Source organism: Bos mutus, chromosome 13 (genome assembly GCF_027580195.1).
Source record: "Bos mutus isolate GX-2022 chromosome 13, NWIPB_WYAK_1.1, whole genome shotgun sequence".
In the NCBI taxonomy this organism is placed as follows: domain Eukaryota; kingdom Metazoa; phylum Chordata; class Mammalia; order Artiodactyla; family Bovidae; genus Bos; species Bos mutus.
The window spans coordinates 32,290,075-32,300,680 of record NC_091629.1 but is presented as its reverse complement, the minus strand read 5'-3'; the positions used below and the strand labels follow the sequence as shown (position 1 = coordinate 32,300,680).

The following is a 10,606-nucleotide window of genomic DNA, read 5'->3' as shown; positions in this document are numbered from 1 at the left end:
TTCTACTACACACGTGACTGCTGTCAGGCTAGTAAGTTCTTCACAGTTTAATTCATGTATACTGTCAATTCATTAGGAAATCTAAGGCAGAGAGGTATTGAAAATTTTAGTTTCTCCAATCACGTTTTTAACCATGTTCTTTTGAGACTCTCTTCCCATTCCTGAATGTTATCTATAGCAGGTGCTATTTACGCCTTGACCTACAGCTCTCATCATTCATACCAAATGCTTCTTGATGCAAGTGCTTGGGTTTTCCACTTGAGCTAATTCCAGGGAGGGCAGGGAATTAATACCTCTGGGAGCAGCCCTCAAACAGTGACTGATAAGAGCTGGTGGATAGGTACCCCAGCTCCCTCACCCCTCAGGTTGGACAGCTCTGAGGTGTGCTCTTCACCCTCTCCCAGAGGCCTTTGTGGAACTGAGGCACAGTTGCCCACCCTTTGCTGTTAATAACATATCTATAGCTTCCTTCCTTTCCCTATGTCACTTTGCTGCTCCCCTACAGTGCTTCCTGGGATCATATCCCAAATAAACTTGCATGCACATTCTTGTCTTCTGGTCTGCATCTATGGGAAGGCTGCAGCAATGATCATATAGCACATTCCCAACATCTGGCTATAGCTGGCTGAACACAAGCTGAGTTTCTGCCTGTGCTGATCTGATCACATCCTTTCTCCCTGGAATCTTAAATTGGGAGAGAGAACATGCCAATTGTCTACAGGAAGCTGGGGGCTCTCTCATGCAAACTAAGGAGATTTGCAGTGCAGTGATGGGTAGGAGAAGCAGAGAAAGTCAGTCTGCAGGAAGAGAAAGGGATGAAGGGAGGAAGGGAGATAGAGTGATGGAGAGAGAGAAGAGAATGGACAAGAGAATCAGTGATGAGAGAGAGGTTCCTGTTCCAGGCTCCCTTCCTTCCTGGAGCCCTCCTACATCTGCTTCCTGGTCTGTGAGTTAAGCCAATATAAGCATCATAAATTCTCCTCTTTCTCTTAAACTACCTTAAATAACTTGTTACCTACCTCCAAACAGAAGATCATCAGGAAGTTAGACTCACCCTCTCAGAGAGTTGGAAATCCATGTTCCAGGATTCTTCCCCTCCCTACCCTGAGCTCTTCCCATGAGATGAGGCTCTGCCCTCTGACCTTCTCCTATGACTGGCCTCCTAAGCGGACTCCCTCAGCTGGTGACCCCCACATGGCTGGTGGGCTCTGCTGAGATGGTGCATGTGGTGCTTTTGGAGTGCTACATAACGTCATCTGGACCATTTTCCACTGAAGATCCCTTCGGGCAGTGGCAGTCTTGAGTCCCCTCAGCCTCTGCCAGCCCCAGGCTGCAGGCCCTCTACAAGGTGAAACATCTCCTTACTGGACAACTAGGGCAGCCTCTTGACATCAGTTTCTACTCTACCCTGTGCTCTTTCATAAGAAAGACTGGGGGTCCCTTGAGGTGCCTGCTCATGCCCTCAGGCTGAGAAACAAGATGAGGAAAAGGCTCCACCCCTTTCCTCTTGAGGCACACTACAGTGTGGTCACTGCTCACCTGGCAGGGACTGCCATCAGGGCCTCCCTGTTTCAAAGTGAGAACATTTAGGAAGCCCTGCCAATCTCTAAGTTCATGAGCACCCCATATTCCAGGGGACATATGTCAACTCTCTCAAGAGTCACAAATGTCCAAACGTCTTCTCAAATGTCACCCTGGCAATGAGTCCTATCTTGACTTCATGATCTAAAATGTCAGCCTCTCCTTTCCCCTGCTTTTGTTTTTTCCCCTTAACTTTTCTCTAACATTTTCCCATACATTTGTCTTGTTGTGGATTTTTTTCGTTTGTTTGTTTTCCCCAGTAGAATGTAAGCTCCATGAATTATTGCCCATTTTATTTAGTGCTGAATCCCCAGAACTTAAAACAAGATATGATGCACAGTAAGAACCTGTATTAGTCAGGGTTCTCCAGAGAAATAAACTCAAGTATATATACAGTTGATCCTTGAATTTGAACTGCACAAGTCCATTTATATCTGAATTTCTTTCACTAAATATGTATCACAGTACTACACGATCCACCATCCATGGTCGGTTGAATCCATAGATGCAGAACCATAGATACAGAGCACTCACTATAAAGTTATATCTGAATTTTTGACTGAGGAAATGGTCTAGGCCCCTAACTCCTGCATTGTGAAAATGCCAATTTTATTCATGTGTGTGTGTGTATATATATATATATATATGTGTGTGTGTGTATATATATATACATAAAAATTATGATATATATACTAGGACATATATATCTTAGCCCATTGAGGCTGTCCTAACAAACTATCCTAGACTGGGAGGATTAAAAACAACAAAAATTGTATTTCTCACAGTTCTGGAGGCTGGGAAACCCAAGGTATGTGCAGATTAGGTGAGAGATCTGTTAAGAATCCGCCTGCCAATGCAGGGGTCACAGGGGAAGAGTCCACATGTCTTGGGGCAACTAGGCCCATGTGCCACAATTACTAAGCCTGTACTTTAGGGCCTGCGAGCTGCAACTACTGAAGGCTACCAGCTCTAGAGTCCATGCTCCGCATAAGAGAAGCCACCAGAATGAGAGGCCTACGCACTGCAACTAGAGAAAGACCCTGCGTGTCAACAGAGACCCAGCACAGCCAAAAATAGATTAATTAATTAAGTTTTTTATAAAAGAAGCTGAAGAAGACCAATGTCCTAGCTCAAGGACCATCAGGCAGAGTGAGAGCAAATTCTTCCTAATCTCTGTTTTCTTCAGACCTTCAGTGGATTAGACAGAAAGGAAAGGAAACCAGTTGCTAAGTCATGTCTGACTCTTCCGATCATGGACTGTAGCCTGCCAGGCTCCTCTGCTCCTAGGATTTTCCAGGCAAAAATACTGGAGTGGGTTGCCATTTCCTTCTCCAGGGGATCTTCCCGACCCTAGGATCGAGCACAGGTCTGTCTTTACCAACTGAGCTACCAGGGAAGCTCATTAGATGAGGATTAGATGAGGCCCATCAAAATTAAGGTTGGCAGTCGGCTTCACTACCAATTCAGATGTCATTTCATCCAAACACAGCCTCACAGACACACCCAGAATAATATTTAACTAAGTATCTGGGCACCCCATGACTCACTCAATTTGACATAAAATTAATCATTACAGTGCCCAAGAAATATATGGTTAACAAATGGATGAGCTCCCATCATCAGTCTCCTCTCCAGATTTATAATCTAGGCAGTCAGGATTAAGATGTTTATCTCTTCTTCCTGCAAATCATCACTTTGTTTAAGCAATTCCTTTGGAGCCTCCCCAATCATTTGATTTAGAGATGGGGAAATCCACCCCTTCTCCACTCCATTCCCCGCTAAGCCACTTCCTTCCAACACCACTCACCGGGGGAAGCATCCAACCCTGGGGGTTGACAGCTCTCCTTAGAATGAGAAGTGTGTATGTTTACTGTTTTCAGCTGCATCCCCTAATGCCAACAGGATGTCAACAGAAGAGATCCCTCTTACCGAATGTTGTTGCACAAGTTTCCTGTCTGGCAGATTGTGAAAAATGGCCACAAACTCCTCCTTTCCAAGCTTTACCTGCCCTTTTCCAATATGCCTCTATATTTCCTCCTATTAAAGAGTGGAAATAATTTCTCTACCCTTTGAGTCTGGACAGACCTTATCACTTGCTGTGATCAATAAAATGTGGCAGGGACAACTACTGAGCCCTCTCACCCTAGTTCCCGTGCTCTGCAACAAGAGTAGCCCCCACTTGCTGCAAATAGAGAAAGTCTGTGGGCCGCAACGAAGACCCAGCATAGCCAAAATAATAATAATAATAGTAACAATAGTAAATAATAAAATAAAATATGGCAGGAATGACATTGTGGGGAGTTCTGAGCAAAGCCTTAAGAACCCTTGTAGCTACTGCTCTCACTTTCTTTCCAGGTAAAGTAGGCCAGCCTCATCTCCTGGCACCAACCACCAGACATGCAAATGAGCTGCTCAGTTCATCCGGCCTGTCATGCCTGATTGTAGCAATGTGAGTGACTGTACTGGTTTTCTATTGCTATAGAACAAGTTAACACCAGCTGAAAACAATGTGCATTTATCACCTCACAGTTCTGGAACTCCAAGATAGATCTCACCAGGCTAAAACTGAGCTGTCAGCAGGGCTGCATTCCTTTTCAGAAGTTTTAGGGGAGAATCTTTTTCTTTGCTTATTCAGACTGTTGGCAGAATTCAGTCTCTTGCAGTTGTAGGATTGAGGTCTCCTGTTTGCTGCCTGTTAGTGCGGGCTGTTCCTATACTCCTGGGCTCATGAACCCTTTCCTCAATATTCAAAGCCAGCAGTGATGGGCCAAGTCCCTTTGCCACTTCAAATCTCTCCCATCTCTTCTTCCATTTCATCTCTGTGACTAACTCTTCTGCCTTCTTCTTACACTTTTAAGTGCCCATGTGACTACACTGGACCCATCCAGACAATCAAAGATAATCTTCTTAGCCAAAGGTCCATAAACTTAATTCCATTTACAAAGTCCCTTTGACCATGTAACATACCCAGACTTAATATCAGGGATTAAAGCATCAACATCTTTGGAGGAGGTACATTATTCCACTTACCACAGTGACCCCAGATGAGGGTATCAGGACCACCCAACTCAAAGGCTGACCCACAGAATCATCAGCAAGTAAAATGGGTAGTTAAAGGAGCAATAATGAACTGATCCGTGCTGTACACAATAATATCAGGTCACAAACAGCCAAAAGAAAATGTGTTTGGAATATGTTCTCAAAATTCCAAAGGAGTCCCTCAAGCCTTGAAAGCTCTTAGAGACAAAATTCTCTGGGTTTGGAGTCTCGGCCCTGTCTTCTTGCTGCTAAACTGCCTCTCAAAGTGGAAAATGAATGATAAGCCTTTAAGAATCTGGATTCTCAAAGTATATTATTAGTAAAATGTATGAGTTGGACCCAAGTGATCATTAAATGCTGCCTGGGCTCCATGCTTTCCTGGATACATCTCTCCTGGCTGCTTGTTGAAAATCAGCTATGTTGCCAGATGGTTCCTTTTAAGGTTGTCACTTGTCCTGCAAAGGGTTGGACACATTTTACTACATCACACAGTATCTTTATCTTATTGTCTTTATTGTGAAAAGGCAAAATCTACAAAACCAAGATGAGAAAGACAGATGTATGATCTTCAGATTCTCATTAAATCAAGGAGCAATCTGCCAGAGCCAGGACAGCAGCTGGACACAGTGTGGGAGCTCTGGTGCATTTGGACCAGGATATTTGGCCATGAGGAGAATGCAATAACCCTCGTACTACAAGGTCCCTACTGCCCTCGCTGCAAAGTGTTTGGCATTCCCAGACAACTTCATTCAAATAGTCTAGATTGGAGACTGACATCTCCAGTCTAGACTATTTGACATCAGTGTGTGCCGTAAGAGGGTGGGAAGTTTTTCCACTAGAATAGAACTCATAGCATATCCACCAGGGTCCTGATCTTGGCATACCTTCCTTGAGGTATGAACAGGGGTGAGGATGCCTACTTTTCCCTTTATTAGTTTTTCCTTTCCCTAATCAAGCTGCTTCTTTAATGATTCGGGTTCTGCCACCAATTCTGATTCAGGGTCAGGGAGGCAGAGTATAGGGTCATACCATGAACAAGCACTGCTCCAGACATGAGCTGGGTACCTACAATTCAACTCATTCTGACAGGTGAAGAGTGCAGTCCTGCAAGACTGCTTTCCCTCTGCAAGTCCAGGCTAGGTTATCACCTGTATTTCTGGCTGACTGTACAGAAGTCAGAGATAGCCAGGACCCCATCTTCAGGTTTGATTTGCTAGAGTGGCTCATGGAACTCAGAGAAACATTTTACTTACTAGATCATTGGATTATTATAAAAGGATACAACTCAGAAATAGCCAGACAGAAGAGATGTATAGGGCATAGTGTGGAGAAAAGGCTTAAAATTTCATGCCCTCTCTGAGAGAGCCATGTTCCCCAGTTGCCACATATTCACCAACCTGGAAGGTTTCCTAAACCTCTACATTCTTTTGGGTTTTTATGGAGGCTTCATTACACAGATGACTGTTGACTGAGTCAACCTCCATCTTCTCCCTCCACCCTCCCGGAGGTCAGGCAGGTTTAACTCAAAGTTCCAACCTGCCAGTCATGGTTGGTTTCACTAGCAACCAGCCCCCATCCTTGGTTTAGTCTGAAAATTACCTCATCAGCATAATAAAATACAGCTTTGTCACTCTTATTGTTTTGGAAAATCCAAGAGTTTTAGGAGCCTGTGCCAGAAACAGAGATGAAGACTATATATATATATGTACATATAAATATATATATACAAAATATATACACACACATATATATACACACACATATTAATTTTTTAGAAGAATTCTATTGGAGTAGAGTTTATTTATAATATTGTGTTAGCTTTGGGTCTACAGCAAAGTGATCCAGTTATACATATACATACATTCACTCTTGCTTAGATTCTTTTCTCATGTAGGTTATCACAGAATATTGACTAGAGTTCCTGGTGATATCATAGGTCCTTGTTGGTTATCTGTCTCATAAATAGTGTACATTTGTTAACCCTAAACTCCTGGAGAGGGTAACCTCTCCACTATATTTCCCCTTTGGTGACCATAAGTTTGTTCTCAGTATCTATCAGTCTGTTTCTGTTTTGTAAGTATCATTTTTAAAAAATTAGATCCCACATATGAGCGACATCATACAGTACTTGTCTTTGTCTGGCTTACTTCATTTAGTGTGATCATCTCAAGGTCCATTCTTGTTGCTGCAAATAGCATTATTTCATTCTTTTTTATGGTTGAATAATATTTCATTGCATTTATGTATCACATCTTCTTTATCCATTCCTCCACATTTCTTTATCCATTCCTCTGTCAATGGATATTTAGGTGGCTTCTATGTCTTGGCTATTGTTAACAGTGCTACAATGAACATTGGGGTGCACGTATCTTTTCAAATTATGATTTTCTACAGATATATGCCCAGGAGTCAGACTTTGGATGATATGGTAGTTTTATTTTTGGTTTTCTTTTAAACTTTTTATTTTGTATTGGAGTACAGATGATTAACAAACAATGTTGTGATAGTTTCGGGTGAACAATGAAGGGACTCAGCCTGACATATACATGTATCCTATTTTTTGTTTTTTAAGGAACCTCCATACTGTCTCCAAAGTGGTTATACCATAAATATATATTTATTATAAATTACAATATCACATTTACCCATTCTGTATGACATTTTAGAATTGGCCCCTATCCCTTGTATGACAGGTGTTAACCTCACAGGGTTTCACCCTTGCATGACAGCAGGTATAAGCAAATATACAGATTTCCTGGTGTCAGGTTCAATTAGAATCTCTGGGATGGGCCCATACACTGGAACTTTTTATATACTGTTGCTATCTAATGGAGCCTATAGGCTCCTTCTCAGAATGCCATTTTTAAAAAGCATAAAATAAGGGGGGAAAAAACCCTACATTTACATTAGGATTCACTTATAGTAGAAGAGAGAAATAAAAATATTAAGAAAACAAGTGTGTGATAAAATACCATATTTGTTGCTCATAATATTCACACATTCAACAACAAGACCTAGCAGTAGGTCTAATAAATACAGTCATTCCAAAAATAATAAGAATAAACAACATTTTTCTCCAGATTTTGCCATCCACTAGCTCTCACCTTAATCATCTCTAATGATTTCCCCAAATTCCCAACAAGGAATCCCTTTGAAATGGTTTCCCATGTTTGAAAAGAGTCTGCCTTGGGGCTTCCCTGGTAGCTCATGGGAAAGAATCTGCTTGCCGGTGCAAGAGACACAGGTTCAATCCCTGGTCCAGGAAGATCCCACAAGCTGAGGAGCAACTAAGCCCCTGCACTACAACTATTGAGCCTGTGTTGTAGAGCCCAGAAATCACAACTACTGAGCCCACTTGCTTCAACTACTGAAGCCCGAGCTCCCTAGAGCCCATGGTCCACAAGTAAAGCCACTGTGGTGAGAAAGCCTCACACCACAACCAGAGCATAGACCCTGCTCACAGGAGCAGAATAAAAGCCCAAGCAGCCGCGAAGATCCAGCACAGCCAAAACTAAATTAATTAGCTAATTAAATTAAAAAGAGAAGAGTCTATCTTCTCTAATAATGGCAATCATTCATTTTCCCATTTTCCATTCCAATGAAATAACATTAAATGTTTTGATAAAAGTTTAAGAACCATTGTATGGTTCCTAGGAAGTCATTGAGTTTCAATATGATTTTAGGCTCATATATATGAATTTGTTCCATGAGAATCAAATTCAGAAAGTGTCAACTTACTTTATATTATTAAATGAAATTAAATCTGCTGCAACCTTCATTGGCTTTAGTAGTAGAGAAATCCAATCCAAGACTTTTGGTGAAAAGTTTCCTGCCACTCAATTAGGATCAGGCCACCACCCGGGGTTTACGCAATCCAGGTATTTTGCCATTTGATCTGGAGGAAGTGGAGTTGCCTTTTCTTCCTGCATTCTTTCCTCCCCTCATTTGGGTGAGGGCTCTTTGCCAAAGCCCCTGAATAGCAGCCAGGATCCTAAACTCTTTGCATACTGGAAAAACTATATGAATGAATACTAGCTAAGATGTTAGCTGATATTGATCTTGGGTGGCCTTGGCTTGCATGTGCTTGAAGCAGAGCTTCAGTTCCTGGCCAGAGACTGAGGATTGGGTAGCGGTGGTAAGAGCACTGAATCCTAGCCATTTAGACCAATGGTCAGTGACAAGACCCTGACTCTGCAGATTCGCTGAAGGAGAATACCCACAACAATGAAATGTAGTGAAACAAGTCAAGTGTTTATTAGGAGAAAAAAAAGTATAGTATGTGTGGATAGACACACAGGCAGACTCAAAGAGAGAATTGCAGAGTTGTGCCCTCATTGTAGTTGGAATCACTTATAAGGGGCATTTCTTCCAGGTTTCCTTTAGCCAATCATTTTGATTTTCATGGTTCAGAGTTCATATTTGGTATATCTCAAGATCTCCCACATGTGCCCACACATCTCTTAGCCAAGATGGATTCTACCAAAGAGGCCTATGGGTAGTTAGCATCACTTAGCATCACTCCCCTTTTGAGCTCCAAGGAACCTTTCTGCCCATGTGCAGTTGAGGAGTTCTCCTGATTTCAAGAATGAGAGATATGTGGTCTCTTATCTCCTTTCTGGGCAGAGCTTAGCCTCCTGCCTTGATTGTCCTGCTAGTCTCATGTCGGAGTATTTACATGGTGGGGCGGGGGCGAAGGGTGGCTACCTCCTGCCTCAATATCATCTTAAACTAAGTGATATCCCTCTCAGAGGCATTAGTATTGTTATATGGAGTTATTTCCATGTATATTTAGAATAGAGATGTATTTAAATTTCACATAATACACACTTACTAGAATGACTAAGAATACACAGGTTAACAATGTTAATTGTTGGCAAGGATATGAACCAGCTAAAACTTTCATATCTTGCTGGTAGGATCACAAAATAGTACAGCCAAGCAGACTTCTGCAGGTCCAGGAATCCTGAAATCATGGATCACCTATATGTGCTTTGAAGCATGCTTTAGATGTTTTTTTCTTGGAAGCCCTGGAACTACACTAAAAACTGAATGCTTGAATGTTGAAAAGACCTATGGTCAATGGTGGCAGAGTCTACATAGAACTATGCTTTGTGTTGTTCTGGGAAAAATGTTTTGGCTTGTTAGCTATACTATTTAGTATGGCTGTATAGCCCATGGTGCTTTTGAATATGTTGGTAGTGTTGTCATGTGTTTTGAACCATCAATGGAGCCTACAATTCAAAATTCAGATACTGTCTTTGCAGAAAGTCTTAATCGACATTTTTATGGTATCCAAAGAAATGACATTGTGATTACAAAAAGCCCAAGTGATCAACATTTCAAATTGGTTTTGAAGAAGACAAAATTCTCACCAGTAGCCCAGCAGATTTCTTCAAAAGACATTGTTTTGTGCCAACAGGTCATGTTTGGTTAGAAGGTGATAATCTACAGTTACAGATTTCAGGTACTATGGACTTGTTCCATACAAACTAATAAGTGGACATATCTTCTTTAGATTTGGCCTCTGAGTGATTTTGGATTTCTATGTGACAGCCCTAATAGTCACAGATTTTCTGATGATTAGCAAGCATTTGTTCTTTTGATTTGATTATTGTCTTCTGTTCATGTGAGTTTATTATTGTCACTGGAACCATGTATTTACTAATAAACTCTTTGCTATTCAGAAAAAAAATGGTCCAGCCACTTTAGAGAATAGTTTAGCAGTTTTTTTTACAGTTAAACAAAAACTTACTATAGTGAGACATATACCTATACTATGATCCACAATCCCTAATTTCACTCCTGAACATCTAATCAAAGACATGTGTTCACATAAAAACCTGTATGAAAATGTTATAAACATTATTCACAAGCACTAAAAATTGGAAACAACCTAAATGTGGATCAACAAGTGAGTGGATAGAATGGTATATCCTAGACAGAAAATCAGTCAGTAGTTGATTGAGGCTTAGAGTCAGGGAAGGGA

At 41.4% G+C, this 10,606-nt stretch overlaps 1 pseudogene; it reads left to right on the top strand.

Annotated features, from left to right (window-relative positions):
• Positions 1-9,724: 9,724 nt before the first annotated feature.
• Positions 9,725-10,204, top strand: LOC102271405 (mitochondrial inner membrane protease subunit 1 pseudogene; annotated as a pseudogene).
• The last annotated feature ends 402 nt before the right edge of the window (positions 10,205-10,606 follow it).